The sequence below is a fragment of the Nilaparvata lugens genome, unplaced genomic scaffold (genome assembly GCF_014356525.2).
Source record: "Nilaparvata lugens isolate BPH unplaced genomic scaffold, ASM1435652v1 scaffold9934, whole genome shotgun sequence".
Classification (NCBI taxonomy): domain Eukaryota; kingdom Metazoa; phylum Arthropoda; class Insecta; order Hemiptera; family Delphacidae; genus Nilaparvata; species Nilaparvata lugens.
This window is the reverse complement of record NW_024095677.1, coordinates 1-7,199: the sequence shown is the minus strand read 5'-3', so window position 1 is coordinate 7,199 and position 7,199 is coordinate 1. Positions and strand designations below refer to the sequence as shown.

At 35.9% G+C, this 7,199-nt stretch overlaps 1 long non-coding RNA gene across 1 annotated transcript; it reads right to left on the bottom strand.

The window, feature by feature from the left end:
* Window positions 1-6: 6 nt before the first annotated feature.
* Window positions 7-3,570, bottom strand: LOC120349408. Its single transcript, XR_005570332.1, has 3 exons — window positions 3,468-3,570; window positions 1,839-1,923; window positions 7-160 (listed from the first exon to the last, which is right to left on the bottom strand). It is a non-coding gene; the product is annotated as an uncharacterized LOC120349408 (long non-coding RNA).
* Window positions 3,571-7,199: the final 3,629 nt, after the last annotated feature.

Here is a 7,199-nt window from a genome sequence, read left to right as displayed (position 1 = left end):
CACGAGTATATGCCCACAGCTGCACCCCTGTATGCCGGGTGCAGAACGGTCACCCATCACCTCTGGTCCGCAGCACGTCGCCGCCCAGTGCCGACTTCAGAACAGTTATCGAGCGAGGCTCGATCTGGTTGATACAGTGGGACAGTCGGCTTGCAAATTTCTGCAACAAAAAAATATTATATTAGTAAAAAAATTAATAAGAATGATTTATCACATCAAATTATTATACAAAGGCCCAGTTGCACAAAAGCCGGTAAAATTTTAACCGTGATTAATCCAGGAGAACCAATCAGAAAAGGCCTTTTTGATAAGATGGCTACTCTGATTGATTCTCGTGGAATTAATCACGGTTAAAATTAAACCGTCTTTTATGCAACAGGCACAAAATGTAGTAACGATAGATTAAATCATAACCTGAGGTTCACGATCTCAGTTTAAAAGAGATAGGTCGGCTGTTGGTTTAAAACTTGGAATGTGACACATTATTTATAAAAAAATACACCATAGCTGCTATAGTGAGGTCCACGTTATAATGGCAGTGTTTCATTAGCAATGGTATTGCTATCCTTGTCTATCATTTACAAAGCGGAAAGCGCTCTTTCTCGCTTTGCTCTGTTGCCAGATCGTTTTTAACAATGTGGAATTAATAATTAACCAACAAAATATTTTATCTTAATTATGAAATTATTGAAAAGTATAATTTTGTGCTTAATAAAATATAATGATTATTTTAAATGAGAATGAATCGTCAATAAGCCTGCATCAGCTACCGTCTATAGAAGGCATTAACAAGACAGAGGATCGACAACGTTGTTCTCCTATCTTTATCTACTGCTATTATAACGTGGACCTCACTATAGTTATACTAGAGCTTAGATTAGCTTGAAACGTAGTTACTGTAAAAATACACTGAGGTGGAAATAGAAATATCTTTCAGGCTCAACTCACACTTACGCGACTCAAGTCGAGAAGAGGGACTCGACTCTAGTCGACTCTAGTTGTATTTTCAAATGGTGACGTCGCGGAGACTGGAATCGACTGGTCTGAGTGTCACCATTTGGAAACACATGCTCTCCACTAGAGTCCAGTATCTTCTCCACCTGAGTCGCCTAAGTGTGAGTTGAGCCTTAACTGGTCATCTGAATAAGGGCAAGTTGATGCATCCGGGGAGAGGCGTAAGAGGGATAGAATAATTTATTAAACATTGATAGATACAATATCATTCTCAACTATGAATGATTGGGAAAGAAACAACAGGTTTAAAGCTGAAGAATAAGAAGGAGATAGTTAGTAAGAAGAAATAGTTATTTGTGCAACTAGTGCGCAAAGTGTCAGTTTGCTGCACCGAAAGAAAAGTTTACGCCCGAGCCGTAGGCGAGCGGCGGAATGGTTTCTTGAGTGCAGCAGAGGAACTTGCGCACGTATTTCACATTAAGTTTTTCCTACAGTTACCATTGAATATGAAAAGTGGGTAATTATGGGTAAAATTGCCTGAAATCCATCAAATGTTTTTCTATGTAATTTTATTATTGATAAAAACCTAAGTCCTCGTTGTCCTTGGTTATATATTTAATGAATAATAATTAGCGCGTTGTGCTGGTTGCACCTCTGCTCACTATAGCAGCCACAGCAGTCACTGTTACCAACTTCATTTTGATTTTGCTGCACTGTTGCTCCATATAACCTACTAAGTATTTGCGTTGCCATGTTGCAAATCTGGAGTGCAGAAAAATTTTTCCCGCACTAGAGCGGAAAATGATTCTTTGCGTTCTGTAATCAGTGCAGCAATGGCCACTTTTCAACGTAAGTAGGAAAAAGAAGTTAATTGTTTAACTTACTTAAATGACGGACCAAAATCATTTTCCTCAACTTCATCGAGTTCATTTATCACTGGTACTCTGTTTAACAGCATACATGGACAACCTGCAGAAGAGAGATGATTGTTTTTGAAAACACCTTGAAAAAAACGTTATATTTTGATTATTTTAAACGGGACGCGACAGTCGAGGACTGCGACATTTGATGACTGATTTCAGTCCTCTACGGTCGCAGTACTCAAATGTTGGGGCTTTGTAAAAAATAGAGTCCTCACTATCGCCTGGCGCAGGCGACATTTGAGGACTCTTTACTAGGAGTCCTCTACGGTCGCAGTCCTCAACTGTCGGAGGCCTCCACTGTAGCTTCTGTGCTTTTAGAAGAGTCCTCTTCTGTCGGTGGCCGCGTTTGACATCGACCCTTTTTAAATTCCAAAATCATTTTACAGGATTGCAATAAACGGATTTCGATTATGTTAATGGGGAACTTGAGTATGATGGCTCTCGAACAATACTTTAATTGATAATAATAAATAAAATCCACTGTAATAGAAGTTATCGCTTGAATTGATATGAACGCTTCTCAAAACGTAGTATCGTGGCATAGACATGCTACATTGATCAGTAGAGTGGCTTTTCTTATCTTATAAGACGTCTGAGACTCTTGTTCCTCAGCAATATTTGAGGACGTCCTACTTCGGTTTTTTCCAGAGTTTAATTCAATATCCAGGCTTATTCTATGGGGCGTAGCAGCCAATACTAGTAGGGTGCTACTTCTTCAGAAAAAAGTGAAAGGCTTATGGCCAATGCTGATACCTCGCTCATTGTCGTCCGATATTCGTCTAGATAGAGGTATGACTGAGTTCAGCCGTGCAACTCCTAGTCTGAATGTAGGTGTGAGATACACAGGCATTTCACCAGACAAGCATGTCATCTGAATGTTCCTTTTGTCAGGCTAAAAAAACTTCAAGGCCATTATAGAATATTATCAATCAAGGCATTCAATAAGCTGCCTGTTAGTGTGAGAAATATGAATCAAGCCCGTTTTAAAACACAAGTTAAAAAGCTGCTAACAGAGAACCCATTATATAATGTAGAGGAATTTTTCATTTTGCCTGTCGATGTAATAAACACTTATTTTGTATGATGATAACATATGTGTATGAATTGGCTCAGTAGTTTTATAGGATTTTATTCTTGACGACACCTTATGTACATTAAATTGTATTTATTGGTAGATTAACGTATCTATTCTATTCTATCTAACTGTAGTCATTATCAATACACAAGCTTTGGAATATAAACCTAAAGTTTAATATAATCTTGAGAGAAACTTGAGCTTAAGGGTCAAGCTACACGAAGCGTTTTCAGATGAGTTGGCAGGCAGGACGCTCTCCCATTGGCTGATTTTCAGCTAATTCTCGAACGCCAACACAATCAGCCAATCGGAAAGCTTAGTGCCCTGCCGACTCGTCTGGAAACGCTTTTGTGGGCTTGGCCCTTATGCTCTAGTAGACTAGTACTCTCCAAAGCAAGAATTAGAAATGATCTTTTAGAATTACATTAGTCTACCTACGGATGGAGAAAAATTGGTGATTGCTTTGTTTAATAATTTAAAAGGGATTTTCGTTTAATAATAATTGGTCTACTTACACTATTCTCCAACTGTTTCACAGGACTATACTGGATTGTCTCTGCTTTCTCATTTCTTTCTGATCACCACAACAGTATTTACACTTTTCTTTCTTCTTTGGCTGTAAAACACACAATAATTATATTAAAATAGAAAATAACACACATATACATTGAATTGAGAGATAGGATAGATGATGGATGATGAAGTAATAGTATATTTCGCACCTAGAGCAGAAAAACATTTTGTCCATGGTGCGAACGCTATTTTCGCCACACAGAAAAAAAACAATATATATATGATAATAATTGTTTACTATGCACTTCCGAAAGCAGAAGTGGGAGGTCATAGCTAGCAAATCTGAGGTAATCTGAATATCTGGAAATTGTCCAAGTATTTTTTTTTATTCTGATTTGTCTGAATAACCTAAAAGATGATGTTCAATTATGTGGGAGGTTGAGTTTATAATTTCTTATACTTTCAAATGACAATAAGATGATATTATTATAAATGTTTTAATTATTGAATATGAAACGTTTTTGATCAGCTGTTTTTTTGATCACCTTTCTTAGTTCCATGTTAGCGGCTGGAAGGGGTATTCTTTTTCCGGCCTAGGCCGGACAAAACCTGTTCGCTGACGTCAGACGAGAGTCTCTGCAAACAATGTCTTTCAGATCTACGTAGGGACTGGAAAACAGCTGCTTTCTGTGCAGTGTGGCGAAAACATTATAATGTATGGATATAAATGCATATGCACTCATATGGCCAATACAAAATTTAAAACATTTAAAGAGTCAATAACTTGTTTGGCCTATTAGCCGGGAGACATTGCTGTGCCCGGACTGCAAAAACTGAGCTTCAAGTGAGAGTTCAATATCCACTCCAAAATGTAATGCACAATAACACTTTCATTTCAAGGTTGGAATAAGAGACTATCATTTGTGTTTCATAAAAAAAGGATGATAAGGCGATATGCATAATTCACAATTCAACTTAAATTTGTATGCTAGTGGACAGTCTAGTTGACTATAGTGAGGTCCACGTTATAATGGCAGTGGAGAAAGATACGAGAACAACGTTGCCGATCCTCCGTCTTGTCAATGTTCTTCTATAGGACGGTAGCTGATTGATTGAGTACTTTATTTTATGTAGATTACAATATATACTGGCTTATACACTATATACAATAGCTTACAATACAGCAAAATTATAGATGAATTTACATAATATAGACTAAGAAAATTATTATTGAACTGTATATGAAAAAGCAATTTGTGATAACTATAGATAATATTGTTTATGCATCTACATAAATTGGCGGAGCTTTGGACATATCAATGTCCATTCTTCGGAAAGAATATTCAAAATCCTTTCCACTAACTCTCTACCAAACAGGCTGATACAGGCTATTGATGTAATATTAACTGTTCATTTCTCGTTAAAAATAATCAATTAAATTTTATCAAGCAGAAATGATATTTTCCAATAATTTCAATATGAATTTTCATAATTAAGATGAAATATTTTGTTAATTTATTATAATTCTACATTGTTAACAGACGATCTGGCAACAGAGCAAAGCAAGAGAGACGGCGCTATCAGCTTTGTTGAATGATAGACAAGGATGGCAATACCATTGCAAAACACTGTCATTATAACGTGGAACTGACTATAGCTTACCAATAATAGACTATGAATAGCATCATGAAACGTGATAAACTGACCTGACATGAGTGTTGGGTTGATAGGGTAAATAACATTAGGGTAGATAAATACATTGGGTAATACGGCAAAGCAGAAACATCCTAATGACTCTCTGCCGATAAAAGCCATAAGAATAAATAAATAAGTAAATGAATGCATAAATAAATGAAAAAATGAATAAATGAATAAGAGAATAGATGAATAAATGAATAAATGAATAAATGAATAAATGAATAAATGAATAAATGAATAATGAATAAAGAATAAATGAATAAATGAATAAATGATAAATAATAAATGAATAAATGAAAATGAATAAATAAATAGATTAAATGAATAAATAAATCAACTGACCTTAGTTTGTTGTCTATTCTGAAGAGGAATAGTCCCCTGAAGGAAATATCTTTGTATTTTCTGCAGAGAATACATTTGCATACAGTTGAGCCTTCTCATCTTCACTGGCTCACAATCACAGTTAACTGAAACAAAATAGATGAAATATTTGATACAAATTTATCAAAATAGATACAAATATTCACACAGAGAATCCAGGTAACAAAACAGAAATAACAAAGAAAAGACTACACAACGTTCCAATTTCTAATCAGATAAGATATTTTTTCACAGAAATTACTAGTAAGCCTAGAGAAAATATAGCATAAGAAGATATCCCATGGTTTGTAGAATTCATTCAAAGTTTGGAAGTTTTGTATCAAATTATGGTGTTGTGTATCAATTTCAGAAGATACTGTATCGATTTTTTTTGATACTGTATCTTTATGGTTTAGCAAAAGAAGATATCCCATGGTTTGTAGAATTCATTCAAAGTTTTTGAAGTTTTGTATCAATTTTGGTGCTGGGTGTCAAGTTGAGATGATATTATATCATATTGTGCTGATACTGTATCATGTTTGATGATACTGTATCATGTGTAGGGATAGAGAAAAGATAGCATAAGAAGATATCCCATAGTTTGTAGAATTAATTCAAAGTTTGGAAGTTTTGTATCAAATTATGTTATTGTGTATCAAGTTGAGATGATACTGTACCATATTTTGTTGATACTGTATCACGTGTTGTGATACCATAGTTAAAAGAGAGCATAAGAAGATGGTGTATCACAATACCCCATGGTTTGTAGAATTCATTCAAAGTTTGGAAGTTTTGTATCAAATTTTGGTGCTGTGTGTCAAGTTGAGATGATACTGTATCGTTTTGTGTTCGTACTGTATCATGTGTGGTGATACTGTATCATTTATGGAGATGGCATAAGAAAATATCCCATGGTTAGGGCGTTTATGTACCAAATTCCACTGTTAACTCAAGCCGATAGTCCTAGTAGTTCTGTTTCGTGAAGCTATGTGACGCTGGTAGTTACTGTGCCGTTCTTACACTCTCCACTTTCCACCACACAGTAATAATGACAGTAGTAGACAGTAAAGACTGGAGTTAACAGTGAAAATCGGAACATGAACTGCCTATACCATTGGATATAAACTAATACTATCTTACCTCTATGCTAATACCCTATAGGGCTATAGACTATTCTTTTTACTATAAAACAAAAATTCAAAGTTAAATGCTGTAAATTACCCCGAAGACTTCAGCTACTGCAAATATTGACAACAGGGTTTAACAGCTAGATGGAAATTCGATGAGAGCAACTATCCGATAATTGTTTGCCAGCCCCGGAATCGAACCCGGTCCCTCCTAATTGCGAAAGATAACTTGCAGTAGCAGGCCTCTTCGGGGTGATTTACAACATTTACTTTAGGGTTTCCATTTTATAGTGAAAAGAATAGCCTAAAGGGTATTAGCATAAGTTGATATCCCATGGTATAGGCCTAGGTCGTAAATGTTCCAACTTTCGAGCAGGTTTTTGTTAACTCAAGCCGACTACTGTCTATTATTACTGTGTTGTTGGGAGTGTACGAGTGTAAGAACGGCACAGTATGAGAGACTACCAGCGTCACACAGCTTCACGAAAGATAACTACTATAGTTGACGTCCACGTTATAATGGCAGTGTTTGATTAGCAATGGTTGTGC